At 33.5% G+C, this 19,499-nt stretch overlaps 1 long non-coding RNA gene across 1 annotated transcript; it reads right to left on the bottom strand.

Moving 5' to 3' along the window:
- Positions 1-234: 234 nt before the first annotated feature.
- On the bottom strand, positions 235-8,254 carry LOC127839037 (uncharacterized). The gene is made up of 3 exons (XR_008030121.1): positions 8,126-8,254; positions 4,254-4,535; positions 235-1,992 (listed from the first exon to the last, which is right to left on the bottom strand). It is a non-coding gene; the product is annotated as an uncharacterized LOC127839037 (long non-coding RNA).
- Between the last annotated feature and the right edge of the window lie 11,245 nt (positions 8,255-19,499).

The raw sequence follows: 19,499 nt of genomic DNA on the forward strand, positions 1-19,499 counted from the left end.
TTATGTCTGTTGAGCTGGTTTACTACAATTGCTAAATTTAAAACTGACTACTGCCTTTCATAATCAGAAACAATGGTAAACAGAGGTAAAAATAAGTTAAAGACACATTCCCAAAACAGTTATGTGGTCCATTCAGGAAACAATCTTCGGATTTGTCCAGCTTTTTCTACCGGAGCTAGCCGACCCGTGTATTAGCAGCTTTCATGATGTTTTTTTAAGTTATGTATCTGCTTTACGAAATACCGTACGAAAGTACTCATATTGACGCCAAGACATAAGTTTCAAGAATAACTTCAAGAGTGATTGGGTTTATAACGATTTTATATGGTGATTTGTAAATATACATTTAAGATGAAACCCGCATATGTAGGACACAGCCAAAGTGTCCTCGTTCACATTAGTTAATGGGATTAATAACATGATTTTCATCAACAGATTACTTACAAAATCCAAACAAAAACACACTCGCGTTTACATGTATTGCGGAAGATTTACGTCGCAATCTTAACATTGAAGATATTAATAAATTAGGATCAATTTTGTCGAATATATTTCATGATTCACTTAAGTAAGTTGATACAAGATGACCTAGAATATCCAATTAATGATAAGTATATGACTTTATGTAACTATTATGTTATTGAGTACAAAACAGTAATAATAAACAACAAAAAAAAATAAATAAGGTTTTCATACATTTAAAAACATGTCTTTCAAACTTCGTATGTCATCTAGGAGACCACACGCTTAACATTTAGTTGGGTCAAATGTTTTATACGCCTTTTTGCCACATATATATGTTTAAAAAAAAAGTTATATTTAAATGGCAAATGGCACCGACGAAGCATCCTTCACATGGGCATTCTAAATAATAAAAATTACGAAAATTGGTTGAGTGTAGTTCATAAACAACTGTTTTAATTGAGTGCAACAACTTAAATACTGCTACCATGCTTAAAACATCAAATGATAACCATTACACTTGAATTGGAAGAAGCCAGTGAACAAGGCTGCGATTTTAATCACGCGTATTATGGCTTTTGCAATGCCGATTGTTTTATATATTGTTTTCAAACCCATAATTGAAGTATCTAAAAAGCTCTGTTAATAAGGATTATTTGCACTTATAATTTGACATACAGCAGGCTAGTTAAATGCTTCCACGTGTAGAATATCACCGAAGTCAGAATTCTCAAATTGTGTTTGTGAGTGTGATTGTTGAAGAAATAAAGAAACAAAAACTAAATAATTAAGTACATTATGGGATTCAGTATCATATGTGTATGGACTTGAGACTACGTCAACGGCTTCCCTACTGGTAGTCCATAAAAATACTTATTGTTGATCGACATAAAAGAGACCGTGAGACCAAAAAATAGGTAAATATGTAAAACAAACATGAAAACGGTCGTTCAATGGTGTGCTTATAATGCTTTTTAATGTAACGACATCATGCCTACACATAGCTTTGAGTTCATTGATCTTTCCAAACCGTTGCGCCATTGATCATGATAGTACGAACACAATACATTCGTTGATTTAGTAACTCAGCGACATCTTACACGCACGAGTATCTTTAAATCCTCCAATCTGAACAGGAATTGAAGTATTTTAGAATTAAGATTTGTAAATTCAGATGGTTACCATTGACTTAACTCGCAATGTTACATGTACATGTATCATAAGAGAGATTTACTATACAGCACGTCTTTGAAGGACAATATAAATCCACACCTCTAGTAAAAGCCAGCAAGTAATGACGACAGACGTAACGATGAATATCACGGCTAACGTATTTCGCACAATGCGCTTTTTACTTTGTTGATGTCTTGTTTCTGTGACGACATTCCAGATATTGTGGATTGCTTGGCAGAGATGCACACCGTTCATGATCAGGATCACCTTACAAGGTCGGTCCATGCCTTTGATGCCAGGGAGGTGAAAGACAAATAGGCACATACCGATTGTTTCTGATATACTAACAAGGAGCCCCTGAAAATATTTGTTCTGCATTGTTAAAATGTTGTTCAAAACTTGCATCACGAAACAGTCTTGGTCATATGCTGCTAAGTTTTCTGATTTTTCGGAGACAGTCCTAATGCACTATTACTTGTTTCAGATTTATTATGACTAAGCAATCACCTACCAGTAACACGTAAGGCTGGCACTACAAGCACTAAAGTGTTACTGTTTAAATAGTTATCATAAGTTAGCATTGACTTGCACGTAAACAAATAATGCTGGTATTATATGCACTTAAATATTGCAACTTGTTTAAGATGTATTAGTGCATAGCAATAACGTAGCAGTAACGTAAACCGCTAAATCTATATAAAATATCATAACATTACATAAAAAATATATTTTATAACGTATAGCAATACCAATAAATACTGGCACTACATGCAGAATATGCCAACTGGTTTCAGATAGATTTTAGCTTAGCAGTCACTTACCGAACACCAATTGTAATGCATGCCCTAGAAGGTGTCTGGTTTACGATACATTATACATTTATCCAGTTAATATTGTTGCGCGTCGTCTGTGGTTCCGTATTCTTGTCAGGAATATTTCAATATAATTACTAATGTGGTTTTATGCTTATTTATTAAAATGAGGAAAACAAGTCAGTTTCAAACTTCATTAACCTTTTATTCTTTAACGTCGAAATTCATAGAAGGTATAATTTGACTAACACAAGGTAAACATTAAGTGTGCAATTTTTCTTCAAGGTTCAAATACATCACACAATACTATAACTTCTCACGAATAAGTCATATATTTAAACAACTCTCTCACGCAAGTGTCCAACACTCATTCCCCACAAAAGTATAAGTTTTAAATAAATGCGCAATCCTTAATATATTAAATATAAGATATCTTTATTTTTTTGGGGTTAAAGTATTTTATATAGTTACACTAGTTATATGAATTCAGTTTATATTAAGTTTTTCTAACAAGTTTCGGAATATTTAATAAACGATTTGATGCCCTTGATGTTATGGCCATTATTTGCCATCGACCCAAAAAGTGGGTCAGTGACCAAAAAAGTTGGTCATCGTGACTTCGATCGACTATAAAAATGTTCATGAACCCTCAAAATGACATCACCCAAAAATACATAGCCATATCGGATGTTGAAGAACATTTATGTAAAATAAACTATGGGCGCTTAGAGAGATGGATACACCACTTTAAACAAGTATTAAACAGAGATTTCATCATATCTAAAAATAACCTGCTATTATTAAAATAGGCATGGGGCAAAGATGTAAAGGTATTGTCACCAAACGTTATAAGAAGCTTAAAATGTGCAAAAACTTAGACATCGTAACATGAATTTAAGTTAACACACAGAAAGAACAACAACAACAGCAAAAGTGGAATTTACAGTTAATGGTTGGAATGTTTTTAAACGGCTATGTCTTTTATTTGTATGATGTTCTTTGAAATTAACAAGTTCACATGCAAATTAAATCATGGCCGCTTCAATACATGAGTTGTACAGCAAAGTGTAAGTTAAGTTTAATTCATAATATAGTCAAATATGTTAAATACTTTAATGTTCCTATATGCAGGGCATATCAATATCATCCAAAGAACGAGTGTTGCTGATACTTGATGCATTATATGGTATTTCGTGATATATGTATAATTTATTAGCAATCATCAGTAACGATTATTGCTGGTACTACTTTCAGTATATGGAAAGTAGTTTAAGATGTATGATTTCTTAGAAATCTATTACCATTAACAAGCGTCGCTGTTTCTATATAAAATTGAAGATAACTGATTAAACACGTATTAAAATTTAAACATCTCTTAACAGTACGGTGTAACGAGCTATTATAGAACTACCGTCCTATTTCGCAGCTGGTTGAAATTGCGTTATAACTTATACGCGTTTGAAACGTGTTAAACGTGTTTAATCGATGTTCAATTAAGAAAATTGCTGGTTCTACCTGCACTATATGGCAAGTTGTTTTAGATGTTATTTAACCTTTTACCATTTACGGAAATGATGGTACCGCCTGTACATTTAGGCATATGGTTTACTTTTCAGATAAGGCTTTATTTGAACTATTTATTTCAATTTTAAATAAGCAAACATCTACCAATGACGAGAAGTACTCGTACTACCGGCGGCATACGTTAACTGGTGTGCACAATATATAAACTTGAAAACACTTTACGTGCGATAGCATAAACTCACTACTACGCCCTGAAAAACCAGCATAAGAAAGCATATTTACCAATATTCGTTTGGATTTTCGTGGCCAGGGGGTATTATTCCGGAAAGCGCCATGCCAGATGCCCCGCATCAGGTTGACTACGCTCGGCACGAGCACCATAATAAATAGCATGACGAAGCGAACGTTTCTCATTTCAGAAGTCTGTTTCATCTTGTTGCTGATAGTAAAAACGCCCAACTTGCTCTCAATTAAGCAGACCAGGAAAATAATCCCAGCAAGACGCTGCTCAACCACTTCAGCACTTGCGTTTGGACGGTCTGCCGATGTCAGCTGGCAAGGTACCTAGACAATTTACTCTAAGAAGTTCTTTTATTGTTCTATGCATACAGTTTAAATATGGAATTTGAATACAGACGTATTTCCAGACAATGTGAATACAGACGAATTTCCAGACAATGTGAATGTAAGAAACATGTATGATAAAGCAAAATGTCCATAATCAAACATTATTAAAGTATTCTTAATAGGAAAATGCCGGATGCCAAGCTGGAATATTGGTTTTTTTTAAAAATATGTCCATTAAAATGGCTTCCATGGAAGCGTATTTTCAAAATTTTGGAGTTTCGTTTGTAAATTAAACTATATTGCGTTTTCAAAAAAATATTTATTTGCAATTTTTAATTTTATTAGATCAAGGCTGACTTTTTTCCTCATGCAACATTTAAATGGTCACTACGAGAAAAATATTCTTCCATTTTGACTGTCTGACTTCGTGATAGTTACTCAAGATTGCTCAGGATGCAAACAGAGCATTCGAAAAATTAAGGTTTGCAATGTTTACAAGATCAAACATGGAATATTAAGCGAATGTAAACAGGCCATAGACCAGGATCTTAAAATTGCACTACATTCAACATAAGTCTTCGGCAACCAGTCGTTCGGTCATGCATCGGGCTAGCTATTAAGCACTAAACGAATGCATCTTCAAAGGAATTCTCAAAAATTCAAATTTAGTATAAACATGTAATTTTTGTGGGGAATAAAAGTCTGCATTAGAAACCATTACGATACGTATTCTACCTCTAGCATTGGAACAGTTTGGAAAATACATAGTCCTTCATCCTTGTTTATATTAGGTCCTTCTGGAATACACTTACTTCTACCTAACTCCAACATGATACGACAGCGGACCTAATACGATTTCCCATCATACTGTTACGCAACCAACAATATTACTTTATAGCAAAAACAAGACATTGATGCGAAGCATGAAAGTGGTGCCATGTTGCGGCCTTATATTTCGACAAAAAATAAAAATACATGTAGGCATAGTCATTCTCTCTAAAAATAACACATGTTTAGTTACTCATTTTAAAACCTCTGACATGTGATACACGCTTACATAAAGTAATTTGTTATTAAGGCAGTTGAATTTTAAGTAACTTATCGACTGGTTTAGGCGAGTACCGTCGGTTTTAATGTCGGAGTCACAAATTGATCATTTTTAATGATTAAAAAAGACACCATGTGTTCAGAATGTAAACCTTTTGTGAAAGCAGATTACTTTCGAATATTACAACATTATGTAATTAACTAGAACACTATGGTGGAATGTGCAATTATTAACAACGAATACCAAATTACACTATGTACCAATTTAAACAAATGCTGAGATGGGACACTACAAATGAACTAAGAAATCAGGAAAACTTCAACCACAGAAACTTCAAGACATTATTCACAAACAGTAAACAGCCGTATGGCAATATGCAGCGTAGTAGGAAAGCAGTCACTAATTACATACACATTTTTATGTGCGCTTTTGTTTAATCATAATTTATTTGGTTAAACTATTTTATTTTTTCCGTTGGATCATAACATTATGCTCCATGTTCATTAATTGAGACAATGCGCCACAATTTAACTAGCTGCACTCGCTTACAAGAGATATTGGTGGCCCATCCATTGCAAATGAAATGAAATGAGAAAGACAATTTACAAAATAAGTACGGCAGTTCATAATCGTCGTAAAAAGGTTGACATGAAACCTTCTTCTTCATCCGGATCGGATGATTATAAAAGATATTTATAAATTAAACTTACATACTACAAGTATTCATGCTGTAATCGTTCAATTTGTCAAGGACCTTAAGTACGGTGATTATTGATGAGCTTAACGTTTCTTGACATAAATCATAGAAACTTTGTGACTTTGTGAGTATTTTACAACTGTGAAATCTGGTGATGCACATAATCAAGAAGAGATTTATAAACCATAATGTAATTTGTTTAAATGAGTTTAAGACCGACTTACGTGCGCTGCACCAAAGTGCTACTTGTTTAGATAACATCCTGCTATTTGTAACCTGATTTACTATTTCAGCATATATATTTAAAATTTTACTTCAAGTGTTATAAAGAATAAATTAATTCAATATAACTGTTTTGAAATGATGTAACTGATGTTATGAGCAATACACAGTCTTTCTAGTTTACCTGTTTGTTATATTATTATAACATATGTCAGTTCTGTTATATATTTATGTTGTTAACGTATTGATATTTGATCACTTCATTGATAAACGTAAATTGATGCTGCATATTTTGAATGCATTTAGTTGACATTGTTTTGTTTTAACCTATTTTTTTAGCTCGATTGCATCGAAAGCCTAAGGCTTATTGAAACGCTCTAGAGTCCGTTTCCTGGGTCTAGAACTAGTACTTGGTGTCTTGGGGAAAACCTAGAGAACTCTCCCACAGTGAGGATCGAACCCATGACCACCCAGTCGCTAGGACACCTTATCCATTACACCACGGCGAAATCTTTTGGACACTATAACGCATTCTATTCAGTATATTTAATCAGCATTTCGTTTGGTAACTTATGTATTGGTACATCTGTGGAAAAGCTGGCCTGATAGCTCAATTTAATTTATTGTATTATGTGCATCATCAATTATGTCATTTATTTCGTTACTAGACCTACCTTGGCTTGTTTGTTGCGATGTTTTGCTTACTTGAAGTTCTAAAAATCTATTTCATGGTAAATCTAATGCTATTTATACAAACTGGATTGAATTTATTTAGTAATATTTGTTATCTAACATATTTTTTTATGTCACAAAGTTATTGGCAAAAACCGAATAAGTTGACGTATTAACTTTAAAACGTTATTAGTTATACAGAACAATATTGTGCATGCCCCTGTCAAATCCTACTTTTGTATTATTTAGCTTCACAAATGTATTTCCTTTGGAATTTCAAGTTCATAAGTGTTTGATACGGTATGAGTGTGTGCATGTACATCATTATTGAGGGCTCTCAGAGCCTTTACCATTTACCCACAAGCGCACGACTGACTTTATATTGTATAATATATTCAACGCTGTTAAATTGATCTTTGTTTTTTTAACGGCTACTGAATCTATTTTGCTTTATTTTCGCTAATATATTTTATATAAATATCATATTGACGTAACTAATCTGCTAATAGTTATCCATGGAACTGTACTAAAGTATTATGATGCTTATAAAGAAAATACAGTTTGTTTGTTTTTTCAATTATCAGATCATGTCGGCTTGAGCACATTATTTTACCAAGGATTCGCCTTAAAACAATTTCTTTTTTAAAACATGGTTTTAAAAGTATTGATTTTTCCTAAAATACTGTCTTATTAGTGGTAGATTATGATGCGGTCAAATAAAATCACAACTTTAAACCAGAAATATCTACAACAGATAACCAGCATGCGTCGGTTGAAGTAACATTTTTTAGGTAATTACGTTACAATCACGCGCTGTGCTTGGTATCTGCTAAATTAATAATTTATGTACAATATACAATTTCATGTAAATGCTTCACCTTCGCCGTTCTTGATAAACAGATATGTTATACCTGAAAAAAATCAGAATTACATGAAACCTGTATTTACCGAATCAGTGACAACCGAATACGTCTCTACATCGAAAATCCGCTAAAGTAACACTTTGTTAACTCTGTATTAATATTAAGACAATAAGAAATTCTTACCCTGTCTTAAAAGTTTATTTATCAGAAGTTTGATATTATGAAATATACAAGACCAGATTAGACTGACACAAGTGCACACAGTGAGTGCACTTACAATTTTCGTAGCGATAACGGGACTGTCGTGCAAGTAGCTATAGTATGATTAAACGTCAACGATAAACATGTGATAGTATTATTAGTCGGTTGTGCTTTACGCTGCAAATTGCACGCAGCTATGTTTACAAAAAGAGGTGTCGTGAGTTGTTGCAAACTGTTTATGACCGCTAGATATTAACACATAGTGTATTCTTTATCCTTACTCCTAACGTCAGCAAGTTGAAACTTTATGTAAATCATTAAATGCTTGACTGAGTGAAAATTTTTGAACACGCATGTACACGATTTACACTTTATTGTATGCAAATAATAATACTAATAATAACAATTACAATAATAATAATAATAATAATAATAATAATAATAATAATAATAATAATAATAGTAATAATAATAATAATAATGATAATAATAATAATGATAATAATAATAGTAATAATAATAATAATAATAATAATAATAATAATAATAATAATAATAATAATTATAATAATAATAATAATAATAATAATAATAATAAATATATTAATAATAAAGTATCATTATTATTATTATTTATAATAATAACATTATTATTATTATTATTATTATTATTATTATTATTATTATTATTATTATTATAAGTATAAAACAGTTATATTAATACTTATATCAATAATGATTATTATAATAACATTTAATCACTAACATCAAAGAATGTAAACCGTTGTTGTAATTAAGAGTTTATTTACAGGTCGTTCCAGCGTCTTCAAGACAACATTCAGTATCGACCTGTCCAATGTAAATCACTGGCAAGGTTTCGCTTATATATAATTTAATTTACATTAGTTAAATCAACCAAAATGTTTCACAAGAAGCACATACCTACACGTAACAGCTTAATGGACTCTAAACGATCAAATTAACATCAATAATAATCAGATAATCGTTAGCAAATACTTATCACGTAATGGATTCCTTTATCATAAATCAAACTAATACCGATATTAAATAAGGGTTCATGGAAGACGGGTTGAATTTGGAAAACTTTTTTTCTCGGTAACTTAAGATATTTATTTCGGCTATAGCCAATGAGAAGAACTATGTAAACATAATTTGAATATATTTATTTTCAGAACAAATATTCAATCACAATTGATAAAAAGTGACTTATCATCTTCAACTTGCATACATAAAATAACACCGACAAACAGACAGGCGGACGCACAGGGGCAATATACATAGGGTACTGATAAAAGGATTTAAACACATAGAGATCAGTTGCAAACATACAGAAAGGAGAGTAAGACTAACAAAAAGACATGCATACACACCGACATGCAGTTAAACAGACACGCAGGAAGACAGACGGATATGAGAGACCGACTAAGAAACCTGGAATACGGTCTTTGTTTTTTTAAATTTTAAATACTTCATTATATCCTGAACATACTTCTGAGCAGCAAACAAAACTTAACTTTATAACCCTGCGATTTGCTTGCAGGATGTTCTCGTTGCTTTTGTTTATGCTGGTTGCAAAGGGCAATATTTAATACCTTCTTAGACCTTATGTCATATGTTAATTGCAATATGATGTATAAATGAGCATATAAGTTAATTAATCATCCATACATGTTCCAATCGACTGGTGAAGTGATACAAATGCAGATACCATTATCACGCTGACGCGATGTACGAATACATAATCGTATCCATATATAGTCAAATTCTATTTAACATTGACTGATGAATATGTTTCACGGTATAACGTTTCTGTGAAGTACTTTATTACGGAATACGGACAATGCCGTCAATAAAATCGCCCTTCTTTCATCAAGGGCGACACTAGACACAAAAAGCGATACACGATATTTTTCGCGACAGTCGCGGCGACGCACGATATTTTTCGCGACAGTCGCTGCGACGCACGATATATTTAACACGATATATCGCCTTTTGGGCTACCTACACAAGGGCGATATATCGTGTTAAATATATCGTGAATGATTACAGTTCGGATAACCAATTTGCTTTAATGGGTAAATAAGCCTTACTGGGTAAAACGCAGGTTTGCAAACGTATAGTCGACATCCAGTCATTAAAAGGGCGTTAATACACAGCCCGACTTCGTCGTCTGTGTAAAATGATGATATAAATTACAAACATTATCGAAGGTATACGTTGTTACTCATATTTGAATATGAGTAATTATGAATCGCGTCCAGTAATAATTACTCAATTTAATTACACTATAAACTGTAGTAAATTATATAAAACACGTCAAGCCAAATCGGTTTTATAAACTTTTTTACCAGAGTAGCTCCAGACCAGAATGTGCAGGCTGTCAAAGAATGTACATGATGATCTGAAGCTACGCATTAGCGCAAATGTCTTGTCTTTAGGATCATTTAATAACGACCAGGCTGATATTTCCGTGTTATACTTTTACCCATGTAAACATTTTTCACCCTTTAAAGGGACTGTCAACCACGACGACAAAGATAAGAAAAGTTGTATTTTTTACAAGTATTAGTTTATATTGATTTAAATATCACGACTGGTATGATACATTTCTTTAAAAAAGTTGTCATATTTTCAGTATATTCGGTAATAAATGTTACTGGGTATGTCTACCAGGTAACTTCCAGTTAACTATAAATAACGCCAGTATATTGATCATCATCGTCACGTGGTAAACCCAGGAATGCAAATTGTGCATGCGTAGTGTATTGTTTATATTTTAAATATAAAATGATCAATATACTTGCGTTATTTATAGTATGTATATCGTTATGTCGCATATTTTCGCGATGTACTTTCGATTTCACATCGCGAAATGTTATTACCTAATATACTGAAAATATGAACTTTTTTCAAGAAATGTAATATACCAGTCGTGATATTTTAATCAATATAAAATAATAATGGTAAAAAATACGGCATTTTACCACTTTTCTTTTCTTCGTCGTCGTGGTTGACAGTACCTTTAAAGCGAGACTATACGATTTTGTAAACTATTTATGAATTTATATAAAATGTGTGAAAAACTTATTATACATATATTTCAATATAAATTAAAATACAAGTTAACAAGAACATGTGTCAAAAATGCAAAATAAGCCCGATATTCAATTCTAAAATCGAAATGTCTGTACAGTCGAATTCCCTAGCATGTATATCATGCATGTACGATGTGAATCTTAATTTAAATTAACCTTCATTTTAAATTCCTGCAACGATATCTATAAAAACGACACACGAACACTAACTCCGATCCTAATAACAAGACGAATGCTTCGGTTATTGTAGGAAAATATGTACGAAATATCTTCGTCACAATCTGCTCGGGCCGCTAATTTGTCTTTGGTGAATTTTATGACATTCGTCTTCAATGTTTATTTTTTCTTGCCTATTTTGTGTTATTGTAACATATTTTTATCAATATATTACAATTTAACACATATTAAAATCGTGCATACCCACTGTAAACAATAATATTTAATTAAACAAGCGACTTGATTTTGCAAGTTTTTGAGGCTTAATGTTGATTCTGCATATACGGATTAGCACCTACCAGCGTAACGCCTGAACAGTCTGCAAGTTACTTACAGTCTGGTCTGTTGATATGCCAGTTGCATAAACCTATTTTCCAATTACGTTCTAAGCTGTAATGGATTCATGCTTTCTTCACATCTGAATGCCCGGATGAGCATCAAACAACATGAATATCAAACAAGTTTAATCCAACATCGCTATATCAAATTACGTCGCATGAACAACGACGTTGAGGAATTTATTGGTGTAGTTTACATTCAACTAATTAAACAGCATGACCATTCTGAAATCATATTTAAATTGAAGAAAGCGGAGATTAATTATGACCGCATACCCGTAAATTATATACAGAAAACACTGATCGACTGTATAAATACAATCCGATTGATCATCAAGAGTAACTGAGGCGATAACGTTATCGATAAAACCAATCACACTAAATATGCTTTCTTAGGCAAAAGGCGGAGCAATCGTTGAGTGCATTCTCATGGCTCGACGACGACAGTCCACCTGATGCTTTATGTACAGTAAAATGAGGGCTGATGACAAAATACAACTGCAAGCAATGATCAGTAATGTTACTATCCCGAAATGTTTTATGCCATTATGATGGCCTGTATGATCTATGATCTAATTATCTAATTAGGTAAGTCACTAGTGTGTTTATTTATAGGAACCTCATTGAAAGTATACTTAAAACATATTATTCTGATTCGAAACCACATTATTGTAAGGTTTGATAATGAAATACCGCCAGCGTCTTGATAAAACTAATAGGCGAAAGGCAATATATGTGATACGGATTGAAGACTAGTGTCGTAGCCAAAGACAGGAATTTAACCGACGTAAGCCTCCTCACTGTTTGTAACTAATGATTGAATGTTTACATTTATGAGATGTCTTTCTGAAGTTATTAATAGTTGTTTTAAAACAATGATTTTTTCTTCATGGTTGGCAATTACGGTCACTGCCCAATGATAATAATTTGACTGGCGAAACCTCATTGTCCCTATGTTTCAATTATAAACAAAACAAAAACAAAACATGATCAATCTTGCAAAATTATTGTCCAGCAAGAACAGTTGCACCTATAAATTGTTCGATAACTAGCATTTTAAAGTATTATGTGTCTACTTTCATGCATAAATTGACAGGGAACGCAGCAGCAGTGTGAAAGAGGAATATGCAACTGAAATAGCAAAACATCATATAACCTCAATTTGATAAACCTTAACTTCAGATTAGATTTCAAACGTATTAACAAAACATTATTAGTATTAAAGGCTAAGATATTGAGGACAAACATACAACATTTCTGATGTTAAACACCTGTCTTAATATCCATCGTTTTCCTAATGTTAATCACCTGTTGAGATAAAAACATATCTGGCATTATATAGAACCTGCTCATTAACATGGTTTAATGAATGAGTATCTAGAATTAAAAGGTAAACTTAGCAAATAGGCAATCGCGCAAAATTATCCCATCAAGCAAGCAAAGCGAGACAATCTTGACGTATTTATGCATTTGTGACAGCGCATTTTACACTAGTCGGTCTTACATAAAGCAGCGGAATCAAACGAGTCAAACTGGTTGCGTCTGTGTGTGTGTGCCACTCAAAGCTCGAAAAGCATTTTGTGTCGGAACAATTGTTCTGATTCGAAACCACATTATTGTAAGGTTTGATAATGAAATACCGCCAGCGTCTTTATAAAACTAATAGGCGAAAGGCAATATATGTGATACGGATTGAAGACTAGTGCGTAGCCAAAGACAGGAATTTAACCGACGTAAGCCTCCTCACTGTTTGTAACTAATGATTGAATGTTTACATTTATGAGATGTCTTTCTGAAGTTATTAATAGTTGTTTTAAAACAATGTTTTTTTCTTCATGGTTGGCAATTACGGTCACTGCCCAATGATAATAATTTGACTGGCGAAAACTCATTGTCCCTATGTTTCAATTATAAACAAAACAAAAACAAAACATGATCAATCTTGCAAAATTATTGTCCAGCAAGAACAGCTGCACCTATAAATTGTTCGATAACTAGCATTTTAAAGTATTATGTGGTTGTTGCGAAGCCCTTTTAAATATTATACACTTTATTGCACGCTAGATACAAACGCAGTTTAGTAAGGCGATTAACTACAAAGGCATCACACGCAATTATATAATTATTAAACACGTTTTATTGGTACGATGTTAATGCTCCTTTGGGTTAGGTTAATATTAATTTAGGTATCTATTTAAAACGATTTCTGTCAAGTTTAATTTCTTAGATCATTAGAAGAATTTGAGCATGATTCTCCACATAGTATACTGATATAACATTTGAGCTGATGTAAATGGTCTTATTATGGTCAGTAAATATACTTTGCTGTCAGCGCAAAATTGCATGAGGCATATCGATGTAACTAACTACTATTATTGACATGCATATTAGGTCTTTCTAGCACACAGACGTATATAGCAACACTGTTATATTTAAGATGAAATAATAATTATTGGTAAAACGTATAGGCCCTATACATTTTTCTAAATTAAATGTTTGATTCATTACTTCAGAGGGATTAGAAATCGCTTCCACAAATATCGTCTAGTTTAATTATAATTTTGCGTCACCGAAGTCCCGTTATTGGTAGAGCTCATGAAAACACGTTTAGATAAAACAAACAAGCACATTTGAATGAGCGTTTCGAAAACAAGACATGCGTGTTAAACAAGCGGTTAATACATACTTCTATCAGGTATTAATGTTTGTGAGAATATCGCATACAATTTTAATATGCCCATTCAATGTATATGCTCCAATTATATAATTATCACACACATGAATTGGTTCATTCGATTAAAGGGATCTTTTCACGGTTTGGTAAATTGTCAAAATTGAAAAAAGTTGTTTCAGATTCGCACATTTTCGTTTTAGTTATGATATTTGTGAGGAAACAGTATTACTGAACATTTACCATAGTCCAATATAGCCATTATATGTATCTTTTGACGATTTGAAAACCTAAAAATTATAAAGCGTTGCAACGAGAAACGATTGAATAATTTGGAGAGTTCTGTTGTTGTCGTTTAAATTAACGAAACTACGAAGATTGCTTATATAAGGTATAACATACTTGAACTGTGTATGCCTGGCGGAATAGCCGAGAGGGCTAATGCGATTTTACTTCAGACTAACTCCAGGACTCCGGGGGTCACTGGTTCGAGCCCTGGTACCGGCTACTTTTTTCCTTTTTAAATTTTATTCTTGATTTTTTACTGGAGCTTTCAAGATCCAATGTTTACATTTATCAATATAAAGCATTTAATGACAAACTTCAAAATATGCCAAAATCTGTGAAAAGGCCCCTTTAAGGGAATGGATCACGGACCACTATGGCTCCATTGTTTATATAGTATTGCCCCTGCATTAAGTGTTTGCATACCGTCAAGTGATGCAAAGATTGAAAGAAAATGATGTCTGTATAGGGCACCAACACACTGACATAAAAAGTACTGACGCTTTAGTTAACGTTTTGAGACACAGCATGTTTTAAATTTTGAACCCATTTTGTGAACAGATTTTAAATTATTATTAAAACTTAGTTGCGCATTGCTATCTTATTAATTTTGGGATATGTTATTTGTTCAGTATTTTTAACAATTGACGACGATTCAGGATACGGGCTTTCCCTATGAACGTATGTAAATTATATAACGCGATGTGTCATGTTGTAAATAATAAAAGTCAACTTTCAATCAAAATTGAAGTACACTGGGTATTACATCGCAGTCAAGTGGAAAAATTGCAAGCAGATACAAAGATGAGAAAACTACACACAATATACGGGATAGTGCATATCCCAAATTTAGAATTTAAATTCAAATCCAGTCAAAGGTAATGGTTTCATTTTCAATTCCTATTTGAAGATATGATGATACGTAATTTATCAGTGAAACACAGTTTTTATAGCAACATCGAGTTCTTATGGACTGTAACCTAACATAATTGTGAAGGAAATATTCACATGCGCTTCCATTATGCAGCTATTCTGAACTAAATTTATAGTTTATTAGAATAATGATACACGATGTAAATGCATGTAACACTGTTACATGAATGTGTCTACTTTCATGCATAAATTGACAGGGAACGCAGCAGCAGTGTGAAAGAGGAATATGCAACTGAAATAGCAAAACATCATAAAACCTCAATTTGATAAACCTTAACTTCAGATTAGATTTCAAACGTATTAACAAAACATTATTAGTATTAAAGGCTAAGATATTGAGGACAAACATACAACATTTCTGATGTTAAACACCTGTCTTAATATCCATCGTTTTCCTAATGTTAATCACCTGTTGAGATAAAAACATATCTGGCATTATATAGAACCTGCTCATTAACATGGTTTAATAAATGAGTATCTAGAATTAAAAGGTAAACTTAGCAAATAGGCAATCGCGCAAAATTATCCCATCAAGCAATCAAAGCGAGACAATCTTGACGTATTTATGCATTTGTGACAGCGCATTTTACACTAGTCGGTCTTACATAAAGCAGCGGAATCAAACGAGTCAAACTGGTTGCGTCTGTGTGTGTGTGCCATTCAAAGCTCGAAAAGCATTTTGTGTCGGAACAATTGTACCTACAATACTTAATTGATATATAAATATATATATGTATATTTTAAGTGTTGTGGTTTATACGGCTTTGTTAGCAAAACGGACACTCACGTCATCGACACAACTGGACTGCTTGTTTGTGTAGTTCATTACACCAATTTTCTCAGTGAACTTTCATAATCTCAAAATAATGTGTTCTTACCAATTAGGATTTTGTAATCCCACCATTCACTCCAAGTTGATGTCGTGTTGTTTCTGTCCGTATTATTCAGAGACACTGAAATAGCTTTAAAGGGAATTTTGTAACACAATGCAATGTCAAAAAGGATTGCAATTGATATTGTTTCCAAATGTATATTTAGTTTCTATCTAGAACTGATTCTTATACTGATATAAGAAAATCCGGACCTCAAATCGAATCGGCTTTCTTTTTCGCCGGGAAAAGCTGAAACTGCAATGTTTAGTCTGTAAGAGTTTGATTTTAAAGCACTGTATACACCGTCAAAAAAGCAGTTTGTTGTTGAAGTTTATTGTCATCTAAAAAATCCTTAGTTGCTTTGAAAAAAGAAAAACATTCGGTGTTTATCTCATCATTTCAAATATCTTAGTTTTCAAAAGGTTCACCCGGTGCTTTATTTATATAATGCATTCGAATGCTTGATACAAACAGTCATGCAATCATTTTTTTCGGCTGACGCAATTTCTGTGAATTGACACCTATTTGATGCATAAAATCGATTGTTGTTCTCCTTTTTAAAGTGTCGTTATGTTAAAATGACTTGAACAAATAAGGTGCAACAGTCGCAATATATAATTATTGTACTCGTTCGGATACAACTTCTATCCTGAATCATTTGAACTCGGAGAGAACCATCGGTAAAGTGCGTCGACCCTGAATCATTTGAACTCGGAGAGAACCATCGGTAAAGTGCGTCGACATTTGTGAATAATATCAACGGTAATACATGTTTAAATTACGGAAAAAGTAGCGTTTACAAAATGCAACATTGCAGTAATCACGAATTTCCTAAAAAACATTACAGGAGACTAAAGCTTTTTACATGTTGTATACCATTTAAGAAAACCATCGAACTAAACGCTATTTAAATCATTAAGGCTTGGGTGATCGCTTTTGAACGCTACATTCAATGCACTGAGTGAATAAACACAGCACTTTTGATTATTTTCAGTTTTAAATGGTAAAAATACTTTCACCTCATAAAACGTACACTCAGTATGTTGTATTCACGATTCATTCCATACCTAAGGCAATCTGATATTAATGAATTTATCCGAAGAAAGAATTTCATGTCACAAATTGCAAATAAAATACAGGAATAAAACATTTCGTACTATAAAATATGTTTGCTTATTCAAATTTATCATAACTTATCCTACAGATGCTTGCTTCGTATTAAGTTGTACAATAACCCATCAATCTTTCTACCCCTTGTTTGAGCCCCAATTTTTTCTTGGCTTCCGCGTCAGCGTCGGAGTCGGCATACGAGTTATGTTTTTTTTCGAAAAGCTAGTATTTTTGTTTGACCAGCGGCACATTATTGCAGAGGAGAACGTTGCCGCTAAGATAGCCCCGAGCCCATTGAAACGAAATGACAAAGACAAAAAAACACAATACCATACCGGTTCAAATCAATCATCAATAAGTCGAAAACAATAACGATTCATGTTGCAGACATTGGAAAACCATGACTTGGTTCTCATCACAATCATGCTGAAGTGACCAAGAGCCTTCGCCTTTACTTTGACTAGGGGAAACTGAACGACCGGAGATAGAAGAGGCATTTCCAGCAACGATAGTTGACAAGTTTGCAAAATTCAAAAATTTGAACAGTGACTTCGAAACCTTAACCATTAACATCGAGGTTGGCTGATTGGTATCTGCCAAGGGTTTCTGGTTAGAGAGATGATGTAGAAAAAGCTATGTGTGACTTAGGGTATGAGAAGTACACCAGTCTGGACTCTATGGCAAATAACCAGAAAGCGACAGGGAGGTGAGGAAGAAGATGAAATAGGTCACAGAGGTTTGTTTTTGGAGCCATTTATACAAATCGACAGAGAGATGACAACCCTCAATTCACTCACAAAGACCAATGAGCCCAACGCTAGTGTATAGTAGACGTTTATGTGAATCTCTGACCGAGAGTGCATAAGCCCAGGAACACTGAATACTGCAGTGACGTCTACATTTATCCGCTTCATCTAGACTCTAGTCTTCTTCAGAACAACCTTAGACCAGAAGCGGACTACAAAAGACCGTCCATACTATATGCAGAGGTAAAGAAGGCAGTCCGCAGTATAAGAGCATGAATTTATCCTGATTTAGACAATGTCTCTTCCGAGCTGATTAAGTCTGGAGGAGTTGAAACTACTGCAGCTATGACGGACCTATGCCAAAAGATCAAAATAGAAAAGTAGTGGCCCAAGGAGTCGAACCAGTAACGAGTAATCCCCCTACCACAAACGGGCAACCTCAAGGTGTATGAGAATTACCGCACCATCAGCCTAATCAGTCATTCCATGAAAATCGTGCTTCGCATTATGCTGAATCGATTGAAAAGTGAGCCAGAGGAACTACTTGCCGAAGTGCAGACTGGATTAAGAGCTTGGCGACGCACAGTTGAATAAATGTTAAACTGCATATTCACCATTGAGAAACACCTGCAACACCAAAATGAGCTCTTTCATAACTTTAAGAAAATTTTCGACCAACAATGACATGTTGGCCTACGGCGTGTTATGAGCGGATTAAACAACGACAAAAAACTCATCCCTGTTCTGTTTAACTTTTTCATTGAAAAGACTATCCATGACCATCACACATCTATCTTCATCGGTGGAAGACTCATCTCCGATTTGAGATTCTCTGATGACATTGACCTCATTGGTGGCACCAGCAGCAAACCTAAAGATCTCTATAAAAAGTGGAGGAGCATACGTGATGGAGGTCAGCACGGAAAGTTTACGATCATGATGCACATCACGACCAACTCCAACGCAGGAAT

This window comes from Dreissena polymorpha, chromosome 7 (genome assembly GCF_020536995.1).
Source record: "Dreissena polymorpha isolate Duluth1 chromosome 7, UMN_Dpol_1.0, whole genome shotgun sequence".
NCBI classification, from domain to species: Eukaryota; Metazoa; Mollusca; class Bivalvia; order Myida; family Dreissenidae; genus Dreissena; species Dreissena polymorpha.